We start from the raw sequence: 26,437 nt of genomic DNA, 5'->3' as shown, positions 1-26,437 counted from the left end.
TCTTTTCTTTCTAGGGTCTATTTCCTTTCTTTACTTCCTTCTCTAACTTCTTCCCTAAGGGAAGAAGTTTTCCCAACACTTTCCTGCACCTTCACGACTCTTGCTCACTTTCCTTACTTCTTTTATTTCTACCTTTTTTAAAGCTCGAAAAACGAAGTGGTACAACAAATGTAATAAGATATATGTGATGTGTATTACTGTAATTTACTGTACTTCTAATAAAAAAATAAATAAATAAAAATAAAAAAATAATAAAAAACGTCATTAAATTAATGATACCATGGTAAATGCGATCAAGGTAAATAGATGGGGTTAAAATATAATTCACGTCTAGTTAGTTTCTACCATTAGTGTTAGTTATCTCCTCAAAAAACGTCATTGAATTAATGATACTCTGCTAAATGGGCCATGGTAAATAGATAGTTAAAACATAATTCATGGTTGGACAAATTGAATCCTACAAGAATTTCAAGGCGTAGAATTGGCATTTACCTAACCATATTTTTTGCAATTCTTGAAACTTAAGAACAATGATTAATATTACTATAGTACATCAATATAGAATGTTCAGTTTAGTTTATTGTCACGTGTAATGAGGTACAGTGAAAAGCCTTTGTTGCGTGCTATCCAGTCAACAGAAAGACAATACATGATTACAATCAAGCCACTTACAGTGTACAGGTCAAGGTTCAAGAGTGTGGAGCGATTGTAATATGTGATTGTAGATCTGCTTCTGTGGCTAGCACACAAAAAGTCGCCTGGTTTGGGCGTCATCTTGGAGAATACGATGAATTGGTCTCAGACTCAAGGTATGGTGTCATGAAATGTTCAGTATTCCTACAGTATATTAATTTACCATTTTATGGTATCTCCGCCAACTTTTCATTATGATAGGTCACTCATGCATTTTTCACAGTTGTTGTAGAATAATTACATACTGTATCATTGTCTCTATAATAAATTTAATGCCTGGAACATGAAATATTCACTCTCCCTGAGTACATCAGTGTGCTCTGCCATAGAAACGTTTATGCTCCTGATCCATCAGTCTGAAGAAGTGCCTGGACCTGAAACGTCACCTATCCATGTTCTCCACAGATGCTGCCAGACGTGCTGAGTTACTCCAGCAGTCTGTGAAACGTCACCTATCCATGTTCTCCACAGATGCTTCCAGACGCGCTGAGTTACTCCAGCACTCTGTGAAACGTCACCTATCCATGTTCTCCACAGATGCTGCCAGACGTGCTGAGTTACTCCAGCAGTCTGTGAAACGTCACCTATCCATGTTCTCCACAGATGCTTCCAGACGCGCTGAGTTACTCCAGCACTCTATGTCCTTTTGTTTATGTAATATATTGGCGACTTATGACGTGTGATATATGATCCGCCTATAACATACTGTGCCATCCCTCGTGGTATATTAATATATTGAGTGCATTGTTCTCCAATCACATTCATATATAAAGCCATGGAAGTCCTAATGTCCTCATTGTCCACCAATTTAGATGCTCTGGAGTACTTATTTATTTTGCCCATCAATATGCTGGCTAGTGGAATCCTTGATGTTCTTGAATGCGTGAACATACCATGCATGCCCTTGCATTGCCTTAATCTACTGTGCCACAGAACTCATTATTATCTATAGTGCCTTTCACAATGTCCGGATTCCTGGAGCACATCAATGTAGCATGTCATGGGTTACATGAGGTCCACATTTGACGCTAATACACTGTGTAGGAAGGAAGAGTTGTACAGGGCCCTAGTGAGACCACACCTGGAGTATTGTGTGCAGTTTTGGTCCCCTACTTTGAGGAAGGACATTCTTGCTATTGCGGGAGTGCAGAGTAGGTTTATAAGATTAATTCCTGGGATGGCGGGACTGTCAAAAGTTGGATGAATGGAGCAGCTGAGCTTGTATACTCTGGAGTTTAGAAGGATGAGAGGGAATCTTATTGAAACATATAAGATTATTAAGGGTTTGGACACGCTAGAGGCAGGAAACATTCCCGATGTTGGGGGAGTCCAGAACCAGGGGCCACAATTTAAGAATAAGGAGTAAGCCATTTAGAACGGAGACGAGGAAAAATGTTTTCACACAGAGAGTGGTGAGTCTCTGGAATTTTCTGCCTCAGAAGGCAGTGGAGGCCAATTCTCTGGATGCTTTCCAGAGAGCGTTAGATAGAGCTCTTAAAGATAGCGGAGTCAGGGAATATGGGGAGAAGGCAGGAACGGGGTACTGATTGTGGATGATCAGCCATGATCACGGTGAATGGCGGGCTGAATGGCCTACGCCTGCACATATTATCTATTGTCTATTGAACTGCAGATGCTGGTTTATACCATAAATAGACACAAAGTTCTGGGGTATCTGAGTGGGCCAGGCAGCATCTCTGTTGAAAAAGGACGGGTGACGTTTCAGGTCGAACGCTTCTTCAGACTGCTGGACACTGTAGATACCAATCCACTGTGTTGTACAGCCCTTGAATACATTTCTCTTGCTCAGAAGTTTTATCGATTTCCCTGTAGGACATATATTGTAGCACAAAACCTGGCAATGTATATATCCTGTGATTAAAATCTGTCGTGGAATGCTCCATATAAAATGAAGATAGACACAAAATGCTGGAGTAACTCAGCGGGACAGGCTGCATCTCTGGAGAGAAGGAATGGGTGATGTTTTTGGTCGAGACCCTTCTTCAGATCCTGAAGAAGAAAAAGAGTCTGAAGAAGGGTCTCGACCTGAAATGTCCCCCATTCCTTCTGCCCAGAGATGATGGCTGTCCCGCTGAGTTACTCCAGCATTTTGGGTCTTACTTCAGTTTAAACCAGCATCTGCCGTTCCTTCCCTCACGCTCCATGTTTCTGTTTTAAGCTGCCCCCAGACGGTTGAGGCCAAAGTGGGAACCACAGATGGGGAAAAATATGGTTGATGGGGCAGTTGTGTGCATAGTTTGTGAGATGTTGTATTCCACCCTCACTTTACACAGGGTTTCTGGATGTTCCCAGTGCCACAGGTATATTGAGCTTTTTATATCACGGTAACATATCGTAGGGATATTAGTTTAGTTTTAATTTAGATATGTAGCATGGAAACTGGCCATTCACCCGAGTCCACACCGACCATTGATCACCCATTCACAGTAGTTCTGTGTTATCCCATTTTCACATCCCCTGCATACAGGAGGCAATTTACAGATGTCAATTAACCCACAAACATTGGGATGTGGGAGGAAACCGGAGCCCCGAGAGGAAACCCATGCTGCCACAGGAGGAACATGCAAACTCAGTACAGACAGCATCCGAGGTCAGGATCGAACCCGGGTTTCTGGTGCTTGAGGGAAGCGGCTCTGTGCTCGCCCATTTTCAATCATTCCACAGTAATATGTAATATAGCAATATCAATAGACAATAGACAATAGGTGCAGGAGTAGGCCATTCGGCCCTTCGAGGACTCCTCAATAAGCATGGGCCAATGATATATTACTAATACCATGGAATGGCCATGAGTCCTGTGTCGTGAGTGCTTAGTGCTCCAATACATCATTCATGTATCTATCGTAGAATGGTCCAAGACTATTTGGGCAGCACGGTGGCGCAGCAGTAGAGTTGCTGCCTTACAGCACCAGGGACAAGGGTTCGATCCTGACTACGGGTGCTGTCTGTACGGGGTTTGTTCGTTCTCCCTGTGACCTGCGTGGGTTTTCTCCGGGTGCTCCGGTTTCCTCCCCTACTCCAAAGACGATGGGTCTTTAGGTTAATTGGCTTTGTTAAAAATGGTAAATTATCCCTAGTGTGTAGGATAGTGCTAGTGTACGGGGTGATCGCTATTCACCATGAACCCGGTGGGCTGAGGGGCCTGTTTCCGTGCTGTATCTCTAAATGAAACTATTAGCTGCTAACTATGGTGCTGTGAAATATTTACAGTATGGACATATACTATGGCATGTGGCCTCAATGAATCTCTGGTACATTGAAATAAAATGGCATGGGATACACAGTGTCCCTTTATGACATTAATAACCTGTCATTGAAGGATTGGGGTCCCCACGGGGTAAGTCCTCATAGAGTGGTCAATATTTTGATAGTGTATTAAAGCACTCAGGCACAGTGTACTCAATATCCCTGGTATTCTGCGCACTATTGTGAATAATATGCTGTCTCCTAGAATCTGAGCTACTCTCATTTTTAGACTTTGGACTTTAGACATACAGCCAAGGAAACAGGCCCCATGCAACATGAGCCACCTTTCCGAGATGCCCAGCGTGCCGTTCTGTGACGCGGAGAGGCGCGTACTGTACAGGCTGCTCTTGCACACTCTCCACTTCCTCGCCCTCGTCTTCCGTCCAGACACACCCTGGCGGTCCGTGTTACCACCTGACGAGGGGAGCGGTCCCCAATGGAGGTCTCTCTACAAGGGAGTCCTCCCCCTTTGCATCGGGGACCTGGGGTGGAGAGTGTTGCACAAAGCCGTGGCCTGTAACAGGTATTTGAGCCGGTTCACGGACTCTTCCCCTGCTTGTCATTTCTGTGGTGAGGAAGAGACCGTGTTCCACGTGTACATAGAGTGTGAGAGGTTGCAGCCCCTGTTCGAGTATCTGAAGGGGCTTCTCCTCAAGTTTTGGCTACATTTTAGTCCAACGCTATTAATTTATGGGCACCCGGTACAGAGGGGGGAGGGTCGGGAGGGAGGAGGGGGTCTCCCTGTCGGTCTGCTCCTGGGCCTGGCCAAGATGGCCATTCGCGGGTCCAGGCAGCGGGCCATCGATGGCCGCACAGCGGTCGGCTGCCAGCCCCTTTTCCGGGGTTACGTCCGTGCCCGCGTGTCCCTAGAGAGGGAACACACACACGGTGTCCACGGGGACTGTGGAGGCCTTCTGTGAACGCTGGTCACCGCAGGAGGTTGAATATATTATAGATAAAAATGTTAATATTTTAATTTGATAATTTTGTTTAAGTGTTTTTTAAATTGTTTGAGCTTTCTACATTCCCTTGTAAATTGTACATTTGTTTAAAAATCTAATAAATAAACATTTACGGAAAAAAAAAGTCCGTGCTGTCCAGTGATCACCCAGTACACTAACCTATACACACTACACAACATTTTAAAACTTACCAAAGCCAATTAACCTATAAACCTGTACGTCCTTGGAGTGTGGGAGGAAACCAGAGCACCCGGAGAAAACCCACCCATTCACAGGGAGAATGTACAAACTCCGGACAGACGGCACCTGTAGTCAGGATGGAACCCGGGTCTCTGGCGCTGTGAGGCAGCAACTCTACCGCTGCGCCACTTGTAGATATAGGGAAGAAAGGTTACAATTTTAGAAACATGGAACTGCAGATGCTGGTTTACACAAAGTGCTGGAGTAACTCAGCGGGTCAAGCAGCATCTCTGGAGAAAAGGATGGGTCACATTTCAGGTCGGGACCCTTCTTCAGACTTTTAGTCTCAATGATAGACAATGGTGGTTCGGTGCTTTTATTAAGAAAGGATATAATAGCATCTCCGGGAATTCTAAAGAAACTCACTCGGCTAAATTCCTCGGGTGAAAATGATGTCCTATCACAAGCGACCTACGCGCTAGGGGCAATTTACAGAGGGCTAATTAATCTCCAGACCAGCATGTCTTTGGGAGGTGGGAGGAAACCGGAGCTCCTGCAGGAGACCCACCTGGTCACAGGGAGAACGTGCAAACTCCACACAGGCAGCAGTCAAGGTCAGGCTCAAACCCGGGTCACTGGCATTGTGATGAGGCAGCTCAGACAGCTGTGCCGCCCTTGTACAAACCTACACCAAGATCTTCCCTCTGTGATCTCCTGCCTTGGTGGAGAGCAGAGACGACAGAGGATCAGACTGGCATGAGACAGGATAGTGATGATGGGCATATGATGATCGTACAATGAGCCATTGACGCCACTGGGCCTGTACTCACTAGAGTTTAGAAGGATGAGCGGGTTACTCATTGAAAGCTACTGAATAGTGAAAGGCCTGGATAGAGTGGACGTGGAGAGGATTTTCCACAAGGACACGGACTCAGAATAAAAGGATTTCCATTAGAAAGGAGATGAGGAGGAATTTCTTTAGCCAGAGGGTGGTGAATCTGTGGAATTCATTGCCACAGACGGCAGTGGAGGCTGTCAATGGGTATTTTTAAGGCAGAGATTGACAGATTCTTGATTAGGAAGAGCATCAAAGATTATGGGGAGAAGGCAGGAGAATGGGGTTGAGTGGGAAAATAGATCAGCCATGATTGAATGGTGGAGTAGACTTCATGGGCCGAATGGCCCAATTCTGCTCCTATGACATGATCTTATGAACTTATGTGCGATGATCTGTGGAGACTAGGGTTGCCAACTGTCCCGTATTAGCCAGGACATCCCGTATATTGGGCTAAATTGTTTTGTCCCTTACGGGACCGCCCTTGTCCCGTATTTGACTGCTACTACTCGAGTTGAGCGTCCAGCTCTGCCTCACCCGTCCCGATGTAGTGCAGCCCATGGAGTGCAGCAGCAGCGCCTCGCCCATGGCCAGTCGGTCGGCAGCCCGGCCAGCTGTCTGACCTTCGGACCTTCGCTTACCGCCGACACCACCACCCCTCCTCCTCATGGCCGATCATCGGTTCATGAGTTGGACGGGGTGCCGGACTTTGCGCGAGACGTCGCGTGGCCCGGGCCAAAACTCCTCAGCTGGCCCGCCGGCTGGGCTTTGTGTGCAGTCCAGCACCCGGGCCAACTCATCATTCACCCAGCCACATCCGAGTCGGTCAACGAATTGCCGTCGGAAATTTGTCCCGTATTTTGGCCTTTTGTCCCTTATTTGGAAGTGAGAAAGTTGGCAACCCTAGTGGACGAGGAGACTGGGTGAAGAATTCTTCATTTGGGAAGGGAAGTCCTGGTAGGGTATTGATTCCAAAACAAGCAGTCGTTTTTATAATTACACTTATATTAAAATAATAGTCAGGAGTAAAGTGGACCTCTGCAAAACCATCACCATTGTTATTGAAAGGAGACCCGCCTGAATACTTACTTTGAGTCCATTTTGACAGCATGCCAGAAAGCCCAAAATATCCTAAATATTGAATGAAGATTCACCAAAATTAACATAGAGATAACAGCAATTAAAATTAAAATGGCACAAGCAACAAATCTTCAGGACAGGATAATATCCATTGCAAGGTTTATAGGGAATAGATGAGAATATTACACAGACCATAATTATAAATTATAACCTTTTACCTTTTTAGTTTAGTTAAGTTTTAGTTTGGAGATAACAGCACGGAAACAGGCCCACCGAGGCCCACCGACCAGCGATTACCCATACACTAGTTCTATCCTGCACACTAGGGACAATTTTACAGAGGCCAATTAACCAACAAACCTCACGTCTTAGGGATGTGGGAGGAAACCGAAACACCCTGGAAAATCCACGCGGTTACAGGGAGAAGGTACAAACTTGACACAGGGAGCACCCGTAGTCAGGATCGAACCCGGTCCTGGCGCTGTGAGGCAGCAACTCTACCGCTGTGCTACTGTTCAGCCCTAATATAAAGGATGGGTTTAATGTCTGTCAACTCTGACTTAACTTTTGATATTTGATTTTTGAACAAAAATTGGCATCACGGTCTCAGCGGTGGAATTGCTGCCTTACAACGCTTGCAGCGCAGGAAACCCGGCTTTCTCCGAGATCTTCGGCTTCCTCCCACACTACAAAGACGCTCAGGTTTGTAGGTTAATTGGCTTAGTATAAATGTAAAATTGTTCCTAGTGGGTGTCAGAATAGTGTTAATGTGCGGGGATCACTGGTCGGCACGGACTTGGTGGGCCGAAGGGCCTGTTTCCGCGCTGTATCTCTAAACTAGAAAACCTAAAAGATAAACAAAGTCAATGCATTATTTAGAAAAATGTCACCAGCTAATGTGTATATGGACTTCCAGATGGCATTTGATAATTTCCCACAAGCTAAAATTAATTAATTTATTAATCTGTTTATCAAATAGTCTGAGTGGTACGATATACGGAGAATGGCCAATGGGCACGTGATCAAACTGATCATGTGTAACTAATACCACCGTAAAAGGCATCGTTGGGGCAGCCAGTATTAAATATATTTATGAAGGAGTTAGATGTGGAATGGAAATCTACATTTTCAAATGACAAAAAGACAGGTGACATTGTAACTAGTGTAATTGGAATCATAATGATTGAGATATTAATAGAATGGATAAATGGATAAAGCTCTTGCAGATGGGATTCAATGTGGACAAATGTCAGGTTTCCCACATTGTGCCAAAGTGGGAAGAACCAAGCACTTTCTAAATTAATGAAACGTTCAGATCAAAAAGACTTTTCAGGATCAATGAACACAAATTATTAAAATATTATTCAAAGCTATAGAAAATAAACTAAAAGGCAATTGGGCGTGAGCCTCATATCTGGAAGACTAAAATGTCAGGTGGAACGTCCACTAAACATATTGGATAGCACATGGAGTACTGAATGAGGGTTTATATGGAGGGAATGTTTCCATTAGTGGAAGAGTCCATATAACCATATAATAACCATATAACAATTACAGCACGGAAACAGGCCATCTCGACCCCTCTAGTCCGTGCCGAACACATAATCTCCCCTAGTCCCATATACCTGCGCTCAGACCATAACCCTCCATTCCTTTCCCATCCATATAACTATCCAATTTATTTTTAAATGATAAAAACGAACCTGCCTCCACCACCTTCACTGGAAGCTCATTCCACACAGCTACCACTCTCTGAGTAAAGAAGTTCCCCCTCATGTTACCCCTAAACTTCAGTCCCTTAATTCTCAAGTCATGTCCCCTTGTTTGAATCTTCCCTACTCTCAGTGGGAAAAGCTTTTCCACGTCAACTCTGTCTATCCCTCTCATCATTTTAAAAACCTCTATCAAGTCCCCCCTTAACCTTCTGCGCTCCAAAGAATAAAGCCCTAACTTGTTCAACCTTTCTCTGTAACTTAGTTGCTGAAACCCAGGCAACATTCTAGTAAATCTCCTCTGTACTCTCTCTATTTTGTTGACATCCTTCCTATAATTAGGCGACCAAAATTGTACACCATACTCCAGAATTGGCCTCACCAATGCCTTGTACAATTTTAACATTACATCCCAACTTCTATACTCAATGCTCTGATTTATAAAGGCCAGCACACCAAAAGCTTTCTTTACACCCTATCTACATGAGATTCCACTTTCATGGAACTGTGCACAGTTATTCCCAGATCCCTCTGTTCACCTACATTCTTCAATTCCCTACCATTTACCATGTACGTCCTATTTTGATTTGTCCTGCCAAGATGTAGCACCTCACACTTATCAGCATTAAACTCCATCTGCCATCTTTCAGCCCACTCTTCCAACTGGCATAAATCTCTCTGTAGACTTTGAAACTCTTCTTCATTACCCGCAACCCCACCTATCTTAGTATCATCTGCATACTTACTAATCCAATTTACCACACCATCGTCCAGATCATTGATGTACATGACAAACAACAGTGGACCCAACACAGATCCCTGTGGCACCCCACTCGTCACTGGCCTCCAACCTGACAAACAACCATCCACCATTACTCTCTGGCATCTCCCATTCAGCCACTGTTGAATCCATCTTGCTATTCCACCATTAATACCCAACCATTGAACCTTCTTAACCAACCTTCCATGAGGAACCTTGTCAAAGGCCTTACTGAAGTCCATATACACAACATCCACTGCTTTACCCTCATCAATTTCCCGAGTAACATCTTCAAAAAATTCAAGAAGATTAGTTAAACATGACCTTCCAGGCACAAATCCATGTTGACTGTTCCTAATCAGACCCTGTTTATCCAGATGCTTATATATATTATCTCTTAGTATTCTTTCCATTAATTTGCCCACCACTGACGTCAAACTAATAGGTCTATAATTGCTAGGTTTACTCTTAGACCCCTTTTTAAACAATGGAACAACATGCGCAGTACGCCAATCCTCGGCACTATTCCCGTTTCTAATGACATTTGAAATATTTCCGCCATAGCCCCTGCTATTTCTATACTAACTTCCCTCAATGTCCTAGGGAATATCCTGTCCGGACCTGGAGACTTATCCACTTTTATATTTTTCAAAAGTGTCAGTACTTCCTCTTCTTTGATCCTCATAGTTTCCATAGCTACTCTACTTGTTTCCCTTACCTCACATAATTCAAATATCCTTCTCCTTGGTGAATACCGAAGAAAAGAAACTGTTCAATATCTCCCCCATCTCTTTTGGCTCTGCAGATAGTTGGCCACTCTGACTCTCTAATGGACCAATTTTATCCCTTGTTATCCTTTTGCTATTAATATAGCGGTAGAAACCCTTCGGATTTACTTTTACCTTACTTGCCAAAGCAACCTCATATCTTCTTTTAGCTTTTCTAATTTCTTTCTTAAGATTCTTTTTACATTCTTTATACTCCTCAAGCACCTCATTTACTCCATGCTGCCTATAACTATTGTAGATATCCCTCTTTTTCCGAACCAAGTGTCCAATTTCCCTTGAAAACCATGGCTCTTTACAATTTTTACGATTTCCTTTCAACCGCACAGGGACATAAAGATTCTGTACTCTTAAAATTTCACCTTTAAATGTACTCCATTTCTCTTCCACATCTTTCCCATAAATCAAACTGTCCCAATTTACTCCTTTTAAATCCTTTCGCATCTCCTCAAAGTTAGCCTTTCTCCAATCAAAAATCTCAACCCTAGGTCCAGTTTTGTCCCTCTCCATAATTATATTGAAACTAACGGTATTGTGATCACTGGACCCGAACTGTTCCCCAACGCATACCTCTGCCACCTGACCCATCTCATTTCCTAACAGGAGGTCCAGTACCGCCCCTTCTCTAGTAGGTACTTCTATATATTGTTGCAAAAAACTATCCTGCACACATTTTACAAACTCCAACCCATCCAGCCCATTTACAGAATGTGTTTCCCAGTCTATGTGTGGAAAATTGAAATCTCCCACAATCACTACCTTGTGCTTACTACTAATATCTGCAATCTCCTTACATATTTGCTCTTCCAATTCTCGCTCCCCATTTGGCGGTCTATAATACACCCCTATAAGTGTTGCTACCCCTTTCCCATTTCTCAGTTCCACCCAAATAGCCTCCCTAGACGAGCCCTCTAATCTATCCTGCCAAAGCACTGCTGTAATATCTTCCCTGATAAGCAATGCAACACCTCCACCTCTTGCCCCTCCAATTCTATCACACCTGAAGCAACGAAATCCTGGAATATTTAGTTTCCAATCACAGCCCTCCTGCAACCATGTTTCACTGATCGCCACAACATCATACTTCCAGGTGTCAATCCAGGCTCTAAGTTCATCCACTTTTCTTACAATACGAGTCTAGGACTAGAGGCCATAGCCTCAGCATTAAAGGACGTTCTTTCAGGAAGGAGATGAGGAGGAACTTCTATAGTCAGAGGGTGGTGAATCTGTGGAATTATTTGCCACAGAAGGCTGTGGAGGTCAAGTTAGTTGATATTTTTAAAGCAGAGAGATAGATTCTTGATTAGTACGGGTGTCAGAGGTTATGGGGAGAAGGCAGGAGAATGGGGTTAGGAGGGAGAGATAGATCAGCCATGATTGAATGGCGGAGTAGACTTGATGGGCCGATTGGCCTAATTCTGCTCCTATTCCTTATGACCTTATGACATGAATTGAGCATAGGCTTTCAGATCAATACTTGGACACTAAGAGCTGCATTGTGGGGAAGGTTTAGGCAAACATACATTGCACTGTCTGGAATTTAAAACACAACAGTTTTAGTTTAGAGATACAGCATGGCCCTTTGGCCCACCGACTCCGTGCCGACCATCGATCACCCGTTCACACTGGCTATATGTTATCCCACATTTGCATCCATTCCATACACACTAGGGGCAATTTTACAGAGGTCAATTAACCTACAAACCCATACGTTGTAGGGACGTGGGAGGAAACTGGATCACCCGGAAGAAACCCTCAGTCACAGGGAGAACTTGCAAACTCGAAACAGACAGCACCTGAGGTCAGGATCGAACCCGGGTCTCTGCCGCTGTGAGGCAGCAGCTCTACCAGCTGCACCACTGTAATTGGAGACCCCAGTGTGATATGGATGGATATTAAGCAAAATCGATAAAGACATTTATTTATCTGATCAAAGTGTCTTTAACTTGAGTGAGGGGGGGGGGGGGGGGTGAGTGAACACCAAAAAGTCGAACCTAGTCATTCCTGAGTGAAAGAGTTTGCACCTGGAGATAAATACTAGGAACATTTGAGAATTCTTTAGTACAAACAGAAAGTCTTGCCACTTCAATAATTAATTTAAAGTCTGAGATAAGATACATTTTATTAATGAAAAGTATTAAGATGTAAGAGTAAGTTCGGCATCAGATCACTGGTTTGGATGACTGGGCAGACTTGAGGAGCCAAAATGCTTCCTCCTGTTTCTATGCTGCATTGTCTTTAGTACATTATAAAATGGTGTGCTCATTGACCCACTGAGACATCAATATCCTGAGTCATAAAGCAGTCCAGGCTTAAATAGCTGATTAATATTCTGCCCTGTGCAATATCCAATGTCAATGTGGTATATTAATATACTGTGCCTTGTCCCAATTGAATGTTAATTGATATGCCATGTAGTATTTTATATCCTTGTTGGAAATGTAGTGCAATGGAATGGCCAACACTGCGCTATAACATGTTCAATGTTCTTACAACATCTTGTACCAAAGAACCATCAATGTTCCTGTGTACATAAATATTGTACAACATTGTATTTCCTCCAATATAATCATGCATTGTCCTTCCACTGACTGGTTAGCAGGCATCAAAAGCTTTTCACTGTACCTCGGTACTCGTGACAATAAACTAAACTGAACTAAATGGTGCATTCATAAAGATAGACAAAAAATGCTGGAGTAACTCAGCGGGACAGGATGCATCTCTGGAGGGAGGGAATGGGTGACGTTTCGGGTCGAGACCCTTCTTCAGACTGATGTCAGGGGAGAGGGAGATACATAGATAAGGAAGTGTAAGGTGTGAAAACAGGACAAAGTGAATGGAGATCAAGGAACATGTAGAATAGATTATTGTTAGCTGGGAGAAGGTAACAACAAAGTAAACAGAGATAAAATGTAGTCGGAGACAGTAATATTGGTCGGAGAACTGGGAAGGGGAGGGATGGAAAGAGAAGGAAAGCAAGGTTTGTTTGAAGTCAATGTTCACACCGCTGGGGTGTAAGCTGCCCAAGCGAAATACGAGGTGCTGTTCCTCCAATTTGCGCTGGGCCTCACTCTGACAATGGAGGAGGCCCAGGACAGAAAGCTCAGTGTTGGACTGGGAGGGGGAGTTAAAGTGTTTAACAACCAGGAGATCAGATAGGTTTAGGCAGATTGAGCCTAATTATCCAGGTAGTACAGGTATTGAGGGGGTGGTTCTGGGATGCCAGTACTAACCGTTGAGCCTTTCCGAGGTGTCGTGGGCCTAACTCAACGATGCACCAGTGAAGAAAGGTGCCCACTTGATAACCCCAATGATATCTGCCATCCGCACAATCAATATTTTTTAATGAGCTTGTGGGTAGCTGATTAGTGCATTTGGAGTTAGTTATTGTCCTGAGCATACGTTTGTATAAGTACTTTGTCTTTGTGTTTGGTTTTCCTGGTTGAGTGCTTATCCTGGTGTTACAGCAGAAGTAGTTTGTGTTTTAATTGTAATGTGATTAATATATTGTGGCATGTAATGCTTAATACCAGTATTGCATTTGTGATATATACTATTTGCTATTCATGTGATCGTCAGTTGCTTTGCTTTGCCAAGTTAATGTACATCAACGAATAACCTAGGATATCTTGGGGTACTCATCTTCTTTGTACTTGATAATGCAGCATCTCATAGAACGCTGGACCACTGTCAATTCCTTGGCTTTATGCTAAGACATTGTGTCATGGAGTGTTCAATTCTCTGTCCTTTGTACAGAACCACGTGTGTTTTATTATCCTCATGGATGTTAAGTGACTTTATTAAGGAATGTTGAGTAGCCTTATGCATATGTCCCATCTATTAGTTCTCAATGAACATAGTACATGGAATAAGACCATAAAACATAGGAGTAGAATTAGGCCATTTGGCCCATTGAGTCTACTCTGCCATTCGTTCACAGCTGATCCATCTTTCTCTCTCAACCCCATTCAGCCATGATTACAATGAATGGCGGTGCTGGCTCGAAGGGCCGAATGGCCTCCTCCTGCACCTATTTTCTATGTTTCTATGTTTCTCCCTGTAACCTTTGACGACCTTACTAATCAAGAACCTGTCAATCTCCGCTTTAAAAATGCCCAATGGCTTGGCCTCCACAACCTTCTGTGGCAATGAATGTCACAGATTCACCACACTCTGACCATGGAAATTCCTCCTCATCTCCATTCTAGGCCGATTTTTTATTCCAAGGCTGTGCCCTTCGGTTCCCATTATTGGAAACATCCTTTCCACGTCCATTCTATCTAGGCCGTTCTTTATCCTCAGATATCACTCCATAAAATGTCATGCAGTTATCAACATCCCAATATGTTGATTATGTGTTGTGTCAAGATACACTTCCATGGAATTGGTTTAGGGTTTGGTAGAGGTACAGTGAAAAGCTCGGCTGTGCCTGCCATCCAAATCATCGCACAATCTAGCCAAACTCAAGTACAAAAGGAAGATACTGAATGCAGAAAATAGTTCTCAACATTGTAGCGCACCAGTTCCTTAGACAAAGTCCTATGTCCGCAATGGGGTAGAGGTAAATCGGATGCTAAGTTAGCCCACAATGGCATTACTTGTCATTAGCATCTGTGAGTGGGCATTGCTAGTGGAAATGTTCATCTTTTGACTCACACAACCAATCAAGTCATGATACAATACCACGATGACACAATAGGATACAAAGTGCACTTAGGTACAATAGGGAATATACAGAGTGCAGAATATAGTTCTAGGCATTGTAGAGCACCAGTTCCACAGACAAAGCCCAATGTCTGCAAAGGGGTAGAGGTGAATCAACAACATCCTAGCTTATTAGAACTGTAGCTTATAGAGAATGATAACTTGTAATGGATCACAAGATCCCTCGACAGTATACTAATATACTGTGATATGCCATCTCAATATCCATATAAAATAGTAAAATATTGTCTTTGAAGGATCATCTTTTCCATTCCACTTTAGTATTCTCTGCCATACATTGCTTTCAATTCCAATACTATATACACTGCCACCTCAAATTCAAATTGAATGCTAATATATACTGTGCTATTTGATATTTTATTGTGCATTAATTTGATGTGCCAATAAGATATGCTGTGTTTCTGTGGACCTTTTAGATTTATTTTTACGGGATGTGGGCATTACCACTAAGACCAACATTTATGGCTCATCAATACATGCCTCTGAGAAGGTGATATTGAGTCACCATCTTGAACTAATGTAGGGAAATATAATTAGATCAATATATTTCATAGCAAAGGATTTGAGTATAGGAGCAGGGAGGTTCTACTGCAGTTGTACAGGGTCTTGGTGAGACCACACCTGGAGTATTGCGTACAGTTTTGGTCTCCAAATCTGAGGAAGGACATTATTGCCATAGAGGGAGTGCAGAGAAGGTTTACCAGACTGATTCCTGGGATGTCAGGACTGTCTTATGAAGAAAGACTGGATAGACTTGGTTTATACTCTCTAGAATTTAGGAGATTGAGAGGGGATCTTATAGAAACTTACAAAATTCTTAAGGGGTTGGACAGGCTAGATGCAGGAAGATTGCTCCCGATGTTGGGGAAGTCCAGGACAATGGGTCACAGCTTAAGGATAAGGGGGAAATCCTTTAAAACCGAGATGAGAAGAACTTTTTTCACACAGAGAGTGGTGAATCTCTGGAACTCTCTGCCACAGAGGGTAGTCGAGGCCAGTTCATTGGCTATATTTAAGAGGGAGTTAGATGTGGCCCTTGTGGCTAAGGGGATCAGAGGGTATGGAGAGAAGGCAGGTACGGGATACTGAGTTGGATGATCAGCCATGATCATATTGAATGGCGGTGCAGGCTCGAAGGACCGAATGGCCTACTCCTGCACCTAATTTCTATGTTTCTATGTTTCTATACTGTGCAATGAAGCGTTTTATATCTGTATGTTTCATTGATATACTATGCATTGATTCATCCCAATGGTGCATAGTATTGTTCAATAGCGTAAAACATGCCCTTGTATTGCATTGTGTAGGAAGGAACTGCAGATGCTGGTTTAAACCGAAGATAGGCACAAAATGCTGGAGTAACTCAGCGGGACAGGCAGCATCTCTGGAGAGAAGGAATGGGTGAAGTTTTGGCTCGAGACCCTTCTTCAGATTTCAGTCTTCAGTCTGAAAATGGGTCTCGACCCGAAACATCACCCATTCCTTCTCTCCAGAGATGATGCCTGTCCTGCTGAGTTACTCCAGCATTTTGTGCCCTTATATTGCATTACTATACACTGCCTATAGAATGTGCCATTTATTTATTGGACATTAATATGCTATGTCATATAGAGTTTGTCATTTCCCTACAGTTCATTATTTACACACAGTGACCTGGAACATTCTGCCAGGGCTGGTGGTGGAGGCAGGTACGATAGTGGGGTTTAAGAGGCTTTTGGACAAACACAAGGAAGTGCAGGGATGGGTGGATATGGATCATATACCCTCCCCCCTCCACAATCTTTGCACATCCCCAATCCTTTCCACTGGTCACTTTAATTTCATGTTTCATGTATTTGGTGTTTTTATGACTGTTGGCAGATCAATTTCCCTCCTGGGATCAATAAAGTCCTGTCGTATTGTATCATATCGTATACAGGCAGATGGGATCAGTTTAACTTGGCATCATGTTCAGCACAAACATTGTGGGCCGAAGGGCCCGTTCATGTGCTATGCTGATCTAGGTTCCATGTTACTGACACCCACCTACACCAGGGCTAATTGACAGTGGTCAGTTCAGTACAATCTGGTACATGTTTGGGATGAGGGATGGGCAAGGAGCACTTCAGGGAAAATCTATAGTGAAATAGTGAAAGGCCTGGATAGAGTGGATGTGGAGAGTCTAGGACCAGAGGGCTTAGCCTCAGAATAAACGGATGTTCATTTCAGTTTAGTTTATTGTCACGTGCCACGGAAATCTTTTTGTTGTGTGTGAAGCAACCGGCAGAAAGACAATACATGATCACAATCGATCCATAGACTGATTCATTCAACAGCTAATATCCATTAATGTTTTGTACGATTTAACGTTTGACTTAGTCTAATTTAGTTTAGTTTAGTTTAGAAACACACGGTGGAAGCAGGACCTTTGGCCCACTGAGTCCAAGCCACCATCGATCACCCGTTCACACTAGTTTTTCATTATCCCACTTTCTCATCCACATATAATGGCAATTTACAAATTCCAATCAGCCGACAAGTCCGAACGTCTTTGGGATGTGAGAGGAAACCGGAACACCCGGAGGAAACGCACCCGGTCACAGGGAGAACATGCAAACTCCACACAGACAGCACCTGAGCTCAGGATTAAACCGGGCGCTGTGAGGCAGTACTTCTACCAGCTGCACACGGTGTCATACATATTACAGGATATGCAAAATAAATGTAAAGAGAGAGGGGATGGAAGGGTTACTTGAAGTTCCTTCCTACACATTATTTAACACAATCAATGGATAATCAATGATGCTTTATTGTTTTGTACTTAGGTGCAGGGAAATTCTTTGTTTTTGCATACAATACACAAAGTACCCAAAGTGCCTGGTGCCAACAAAGTTACAAAAGTTAGACACAAAATAATGGTGTAACTCAACGGGTCAGGCAGCATCTCTGGAGAGAAGGAATGGGTGACGCTTCAGGTCATAGAAACATAGAAACATAGACAATAGGTGCAAGAGTAGGCCATTCGGCCCCTCGAGCCAGCACCACCATTCAATATGATCATGGCTGATCATCCAAAGTCAGTACCCCTTCATCAGACCACGCTACACCCCCATCACCCACCAGGAAAGCCTTAAAGCCCTCCGTTTCTTCCTCGACCATAGAACCGGCGGATTTAAACCTTCCTACAAAGTTAGAAAAGTACTCATACAGTCCCGTGGCCCCTCTTTGTTCTCAGTGAACCCCCCCCCACCCAGCCAGGGCCTTCCTGGTTCTCAACATATCTTCAATCCATGAAGTTAGGGAAGTAAAATAGTAGTGTCGGTGTCAAATGAACATTCTCAATAGTTTCACAATTTGCCTGTTTAGTGCACCTCTGGTCATGCATGCACAGTCTGTCTTCACCAACATGGAAAATGAATCAATTCTCGTATTTCTTGTATTTTCCTTTCAACGTAAAAGAACGCCATTCGTCCCATCAAGGGCATGCCAGGAGCATTCTGCGCCTATCCCTTTTACCCACATTGCTCTGCACCCTATTTCCTCTCACATGCTCATCGCCTCCACTAATGAGAGGCATAGATGGGGTGGACAGTCAGAACCTTTATCCCAGGGTGGAAATGTCCAACACTAGAGGGCAGAGCTATAGGGTGAGGGGGGGGGGGGGGGGGAAGTTTAATGGAGATGTGCGGGGCCTGGAACATTCTGCCAGGGCTGGTGGTGGAGGCAGATACGATAGTGGGGTTTAAGAGGCTTTTGGACAAACACAAGGAAGTGCAGGGAATGGGTGGATATGGATCATTTACCCTCCCCCCTCCCCAATCTTTGCACATCCCCAATCCTTTCCACTGGTCACTTTAATTTAATGTTTCATGTATTTTGTGTTTTATGACTGTTGCCAGATCAATTTCCCTCCTGGGATAAATAAAGTTATGTCATATCGTATTGTATCATATCGTATACAGGCAGATGGGATCACTTTAACTTGGCATCATGTTCAGCACAAACATTGTGGGCCGAAGGGCCCGTTCGTGTGCTATGCTGATCTAGGTTCAATGTTACTGACACCCACCTACACCAGGGCTAATTGACAGTGGTCAGTTAACAAACTGGTACATGTTTGGGATGAGGGATGGGCAAGGAGCACTTCGGGGAAAATCTATAGTGAAATAGTGAAAGGCCTGGATAGTGTGGATGTGGAGAGGATGTTTCCACTCGTGTGAGAGTCTAGGACCAGAGGGCTAAGAATAAACGGATGTTCAGTTCAGTTTAGTTTATTGTCATGTGTACCGTGAAAAGCTTTTGTTGCGTGCTAACCAGCCGGCAGAAAGACAATACATGATTACAATCGAGCCATTCACTGTGTGGAATAACGTTTTGTGTGAGGTATAGCCAGTAACGTCCGATCAGATGTGCCTTTAGAAAGATGAGGAGGAATTTCTTTTGTCAGAGGGTGGTGAATCTGTGGAATTCATTGCCACAGAAGGCTGTGGAGGTCAAGTCAATGGGTATTCTTAAGGCAGAGGTTCACAGATTCTTGATTTGTACGTGTGTCAGGGGTTATGGGGAGAAGGCAGGAGAATAGGGTTGAGAGAGAAAGATTGATCAGCCGTGATTGAATGGCAGAGTAGACTTGATGGGCCAAATGGCCTAATTCTGCTCCTATAACTTATGAATTTATGAACCATGTGGTCGCAAGGAGAACGTGTCGCCTCTACGGGACTGTGGCCACAGGAGAGGTGAGGAAGCAGTATTACCTTTGGAGTGTGGGAGGAAACCGAACACTAGCCAGGCGTGCAGCTGCAACATTTAGGACACTTTTTGAAGAATCCAAACAAACCAAGTATCTTGGCATCAAATTGCAGAATGATCGGCATTGGAATGGTCAGACTCATCATGCAACGGTGAAAGCAACAGGTGTCCTAAACTTCCTGAGACGCAACTTTCATCATTGTTCATCTTCTGTCAAGGAGAAGCTATACTTCACCCTCGTTAGACCTCATTTGGACTACGCAGTTGCAGCATGGGACCCATACACAAATAAAAACATTTCTTCCATCCAACGTGTCCAAAGACAGGCAGCTCGATTTGTTACTAACACCTATGATAGAGAAGCGAGTGTCACCAAACTTCTGAATTCTCTGGGGTGGAACCCTCTCCAAGACAGACGTGAAGCTCACCGTTTGACCTGTTTTTACAAAATGTTAAATGGTCAGCTCGACATAGACTACAAGACCTACACCAAACCCAAACCAATTAGGCGCAGACGAGGGCATTCGATCCAATTTGTGATCCCAGCTACAAAGACAGATGTGTACAGCAATTCGTTCTTCCTCCGCACAATTAAAGCATGGAATAATGTGGAATAATCCACCCAACTATAGTTACCCAACCAGATGCAACTACATTTAAAGTAGCTCTTTCTTCCCAATAACCCTTTCTGGCTTAATCCCTCCCTTCACCACCTCCAGTTTAAATTCCATTTGGAGTATTTTGGAAGACCAAGAAACCAAGAACCAAGACACAGGTATCATTGCAGAGCTAAACAACATACAGGCACAACCAAACCGAGGTACACGCCCACTGTCTTAGAATGGCCGATGTTACTCATGGTACAATGGTGAAGCGTTCTTGATTCCCTTCTAAACCATCAATAAACCGAATCGTAGCAGGGCCAACACCCCTGTGATACAATAATATATTATTGTATCACAGGGGTGTTGGCCCTGCTATGATTCGGTGACCCTATAGTGAATCTACAGTGTAATAGAGAATTCAGTGTCCCTTCTGCATGGTTTTATGGTTGATCGGAGATCAGCAAAGGCCATACGGAATATAAATGTCCAACTTAATAATTAATGTCCATAATATACATTAATGTATTTTAGCACGAAATGCTCAATATCCCCGGAGTATATTATCATTCGTTCATGAAGTGCCCAATCTCCACATTGTGCATTAATGAATTGTGACACTGAAATCACCATGACTCTGAAGTACATTACCACAAATCACCATCAATCTGTCCATATCCCTCCTGTGGCACAGAGTATAATTTGTCCTTATGGTACATATCTGATCGTTTTCCTTTAGACCTTAAATACTGGACTGCGTAATGCCCCATGTCCAATAATATGTGCCACGGAGCCTTTGAAAGTATATTAACAAACTAAATATAGACAGAAAAAGCTGGAGTAACTCAGCGGGTCAGGCAGCATCTCTGGAGAGAAGGAATGGGTGATGTTTTGGGTCGAGACCCTTCTTCAGACTGTGTCTCGCCCGAAACGTCACCCATTCCATCTCTCCAGAGATGCTGCCTGTCCCGCTGAGTTACTCCAGCATTTTGTGTCTATCTTCGGTGTAAACCAGCATCTGTAGTTCCTTCCTTAACAAACTAACTCCTGGTTGCTTCAATGCCACAATATTATATTATCATTCCGTGGTGCAGGTTAATATACAACCATATCAATATCACTAGAGAATTCTGTTTCATTTAATATTTAATACACAATGGCATACCGATAAAATGTCCAGACTACTAAATATTAACTTAGAGTGTTTGCTGTCCATGTTGTAGTTTAGTTTAGTTTAGTTTAGAGATACAGCGTGGAAACAGGTCCACCACCCCACCGACTTCAGGCTGACCAGCGATCCCCGCACACTAACACTAACCTACACACACCAGGGACAATTTATAACTTTACCAAGCCAATTAACCTACAAACCTGTACGTCTTTGGAGTGTGGGAGGAAACCGGAGTAGCTGGAGAAAACCCACTCAGTTCACGGGGAGAAGGTACAAACTCCATCCAGACAGCACCCGTAGTCAGGATCAAACCCGGTTCTCTGGCGCTGTAAGGCAGCAACTCTACCGCTGCGCCACTGTGCCCCCCTTATAGTTTGATGTCCACACTATACTTGAATATAGTGCCGCACAGATCTTGAAGTCCCTTTTATACACATTCACACACTGCCATTTCATGTTTTAACACACATTAGTATATTGCAATGAAGATCACATGTGTTCCATGTAGTGTATAAATGTACAGAGGAGAAATACTCACAGGCTTTATAGTTCAACAATATACAGTGTAGGCTGTTATCCAATAGTACATTATTATTCTGTATTGATGGAACACATTATACTGTGTTTGTGGGGTATGTTTCTGCATTGCGCAGTACACTGTTTGATGTATCTTTTGCATTATGTTGTGTTGTAGAGAGGTCAAGATCCTGATGGTTTATTCATATTAAAGTTGGGAGGTCATGTTGCAGTTCTATAAGACGTTGGTGATGCTGCATTTAGAGTATTGTGTTCAGTTCTGGGCACCATGTTACAGGAAAAATATTGTCAAGCTGGAAAGTGGTACTGAGAAGATTTACGAGGGTGTTGCCAGGACTGGAGGGTGTGAGATATAGGGAGAGGTTGAGTAGGCTGGGTCTCTATTCCTTGGAGCGCAGGAGGATGAGGGGTGATCTTATAGAGGTGTATAAAATCATGAGAGGAATAGATCGGGTAGATCTCTTGCCTCTTGCCCAGAGTAGGGAAAACAAGGATCAGAGGACATGGGTTTAAGGTGAAGGGGGAAAAGATTTAATAGGAATCTGAGGGGTTACGTTTTCACACAGTGTATGGAACAAGCTGCCAGATGAGGTAGTTGAGGCAGGGACTATCCCAATGTTTAAGAAACAGTTGGACAGGTACATGGATAGGACAGGTTAGGAGGGATATGGACCAAACACAGGCAGGTGGGACTAGTGTAGCTGGGACATGTTGGCTGGTGTGGGCAAGTTGGGCCAAGGGGGGCTGTTTCCATGCTGTATCATACTATGACTCTTTATCATAAAGCTTCAAGCAGTCAGTGGCCAATGATATGGTTATATGATGGTACAGCTTGCTTGATATTATTATTTGGCATTAATACAGTGGGCGGCACGGTGGCGCAGCGGTAGAGTTGCTGCCTTACAGCGCCAGAGACCCAGGTTTGATCCAAACTACAGGTGCTGTCTGTACGCAATTTGTACATTCTCCCCTTGACTTGCGTGGTGTTCGGTTTCCTCCCACACTCCAGAGACGTACAGGTTGTAGGTTAATTGCCTTCGGTAATAATTGTAAATTGTCCCTAGCGTGTTAGATAGTGCTAGTGTACGTGGATTGCCGGTCGGTGGTCCGAAGGGCCTGTTCCCACACTGTATCTCTAAACTAAACGAAGACATTGGAATACAAAGTAATCCATATCACCATATAACAATATACCATGTCATAGAATAAACAATGTTCATTCATATAGCACAATATGTGTGTAGTTTATTAATATACTGCATCACAGAGTCCTCAATGTCCTTAAAATATAGTAATATACTGTGGTCATTTAATGTTTAATGTCCCTGGAGTAAATTAATATACTCTTATGTGGCGAGCTGATAGTCCCAAAAGTACTTTAACAAAGTATGTCATAGAACAATCAATGGCCTGATACCACCATTAATACACAGTGACACAAAGTGCCTGAATTGCCTATCGCAAAGTGGAGCAAAACCCTTACGGGGAGGAACGATTTAACAATCAAAAGCATCTCTGATGCACATGAAACCTGTTTGTTTTATCCACATATAACCAGCCAGAAACAGGTAGCATTTGGTTTAGACATAGAGCGAGGAAACAGGCCCTTCAGCCCACCGAGCCCACACTGACCAGCGATCTTCCTACACTATCCTACACACTAGGGACAATTCTCAATTTTAACCAAAGCCAATTAACCGACAAACCTATACGTCTTTGGAGTGTGGGGGGGACTGGAGCACCCGGAGAAAACCCACGCAGGTCACGGGGAGAACGTACAAACTCCATGCAGACAGCACCCGCACAGTCAGGATCGAACCCGGGTCTCTGGCGCTGTGAGGCAGCAACTCTACCGCTGTACCTCCGTGCCGCCCACATTTGGGCACCTGATATTTTGAGTATTATGTATGGAAGCACTATTGTTGACATTTATAACTAGTTTATGCTCAGATTGCCACCAAGCAAGATGATGCCAATCATTGTTTCTTTATTTAACATGCACGGATTTAAGACTGGTGTATGTAATGAATGGTTAATGAATGTAGCAGAGTCGTTTTCTTTGAAGACAGACACAAAGTGCTGGAGTAACTTAGAGCATCAGGCAGCGTCTCTGGAGAAAAGGAACAGGTGACGTTTTGGGTCGGAACCCTTCTTCAAACTTTCTTTGAAGTGATTTAATGCTCCTTATTATTCCTGGAAAATCAGTCAAATGCATAAGACTGGAAATTACCGTTATATAATTACCACTGGATCAGGACAGCATCCGACCAAATTCATGCTGGTGGAAGACATTTCTACCTCCTTCTACCTTCCTCCTTAAGAGATTTGCAAGCGACGTTTAAACAGCAACATCTAGATGAACAAACAAAGGTTACTTGAAGGGCCTGATGCGGCAAGCTACCGAACATGAGGCCCTTCAGCCCACTGAGTCCATGCAGACTATCAACCACCCACTTCAGCCTACACTAGGGGCGGCACGGTGGCACAGCGGTAGAGTTGCTGCCTCACAGTGCCATAGACCCAGGTTCCATCCTGACTACACGTATGGAGTTTTAACGTTCTCCCTGTGACCTACGTGGGTTTTCTCCGGGAGCTCTGGCTTCCCTCCACACTCCAAAGTCTGTAGGTTAATTGGCTCTAGTGTGTGTAGGATAGTGCTAATGTGCGGGGTGGTGGATCGAAGGGCCTGTTTCCGCACTGTATCTCTTAACTGAACTAAACTAGTCCCATTCTATTCTCCTCATATTCCCATCAAGTCCCCACAGATTTCACCACTCATCTACAAACTAGGGACAGTTTACTGTGGCAGTTAAACTACTAAACCTGCACATGCGGGAAGAAACCGGAGCATCCGAAGGAAACCCACACAGTCGCAGGGAGAGCGTGCAAACTCCACACAGACAGTGCTGGAGGTCAGGGTTGAACTTGGGTCACTGATCCACCTCGTTGGAGACCTTTGAACTATCTTTCATGTCTGTATTGGATTGTATCTTGTACTAAAATTGCAGCCTTGTGTGTTGCCCAGGTTACATGCAAAAACAAATCAGAATTCCTAATTACTTGTTTGAAGCATTCTGAGAGTCTATTTTGCCTGCATGCCACTACTGCGTACTGCCTGTTGTTCTTTACTCCATATAGAAACCAGATTGGTTTCTTAGTTTAGTGTAGAGATCGAGTACGGAAACATGCCCTTGGGCACACCGAGTCCATGCAGTCCCAGCGATCACTCTGTACATTAGCACTGTCCTACACACCAGGACCAATTTACAATTATTTTACCGAACCAATTAACCTACAAACCTGTAGGAAGACAATACACAATAGACAATATGTGCAGGAGTAGGCCATTCGGCCCTTCAAGCCAGCACTACCATTCAATGTGATCATGGCTGATTATCCCCAATCAGTACCCCGTTCCTGCCTTCTCCCCATATCCCCTGACTCCACTATCTTTAAGAGTCCTATCTGGCTCTCTCTTGAAAGTACCCAGAGAATCAACCTCCACCCCCCTCTGAGGCAGAGAATTCCACAGATTCGCAACTCTCTCTGAGAAAAAGTGTTTCCTCGTCTCCGTTCTAAATGGCCTACTCCTTATTCTTAAACTGTGGCCCCTGGTTCTGGACTCCCCCAACATCGGGAACATGTTTCCTGCCTCTAGCGTGTCGAAACCCTTAATAATCTTATAAGTTTCAATAAGATATCCTCTCATCCTTCTAAACTCCAGAGTGTACAAGCCCAGCTGCTCCATTCTCTCAGCATATGTCAGTCCCGCCATCCCGGGAATTAACTTTGTAAACCTACGCTGCACTCCCTCAATAGCAAGATGTCCTTCCTCAGATTAGGGGACCAAAACTACACACAATACTCCAGGTGTGGTCTCACTAGGGCCCTGTACAACTGCAGATGGACCTCTTTGCTCCTATATTCAATTCCTCTTGTTATAAAGGCCAACATGCCATTCGCTTTCTTCACTGCCTGCTGTACCTGCATGCTTACTTTCATAGACTGATATACAAGGACCCCCCCCAGATCCTGTTGTACTTCTCCTTTTCCCAACTTGACGCCATTGACGAAGTAATCTTCCTTCCTGTTTTTGCTACCAAAGTGGATAACCTCACATTTATCCGCATTAAACTTCATCTGCCATGCATCTGCCCACTCCCCCAACCTGTCCAAATCACCCTGCATTCTCATAGCATCCTCCTCACAGTTCACACTGCCACCCAGCTTTGTGTCATCTGCAAATTTTCTAATGTTACTTTGAATCCCTTCCTCCAAATAATTTCCACAATGTGTCTAAACTAAACTAAAGTTGCAGACTTGTTCCCTGCAACCTGCATGGGTCCTCACTGCAGGTTGAGCAGCGACTCAGCATAAATGAGGCAAAATGCAAAACTGCA

General features: G+C 43.8%; 1 protein-coding gene across 1 annotated transcript in view; it reads left to right on the top strand.

Annotated features, from left to right (window-relative positions):
- The window catches only part of LOC116977439 (LIM/homeobox protein Lhx4-like), a 90,977-nt gene that overhangs the window by 33,878 nt on the left and 30,662 nt on the right, over positions 1 to 26,437 (top strand). The gene's annotated exons all lie outside the window — the stretch shown is intronic.

Source organism: Amblyraja radiata, chromosome 10 (assembly GCF_010909765.2).
Source record: "Amblyraja radiata isolate CabotCenter1 chromosome 10, sAmbRad1.1.pri, whole genome shotgun sequence".
Lineage (NCBI taxonomy): Eukaryota > Metazoa > Chordata > Chondrichthyes > Rajiformes > Rajidae > Amblyraja > Amblyraja radiata.
Note: the sequence above shows the minus strand (reverse complement) of the source record. Positions and strands in the feature narration are given on the sequence as shown.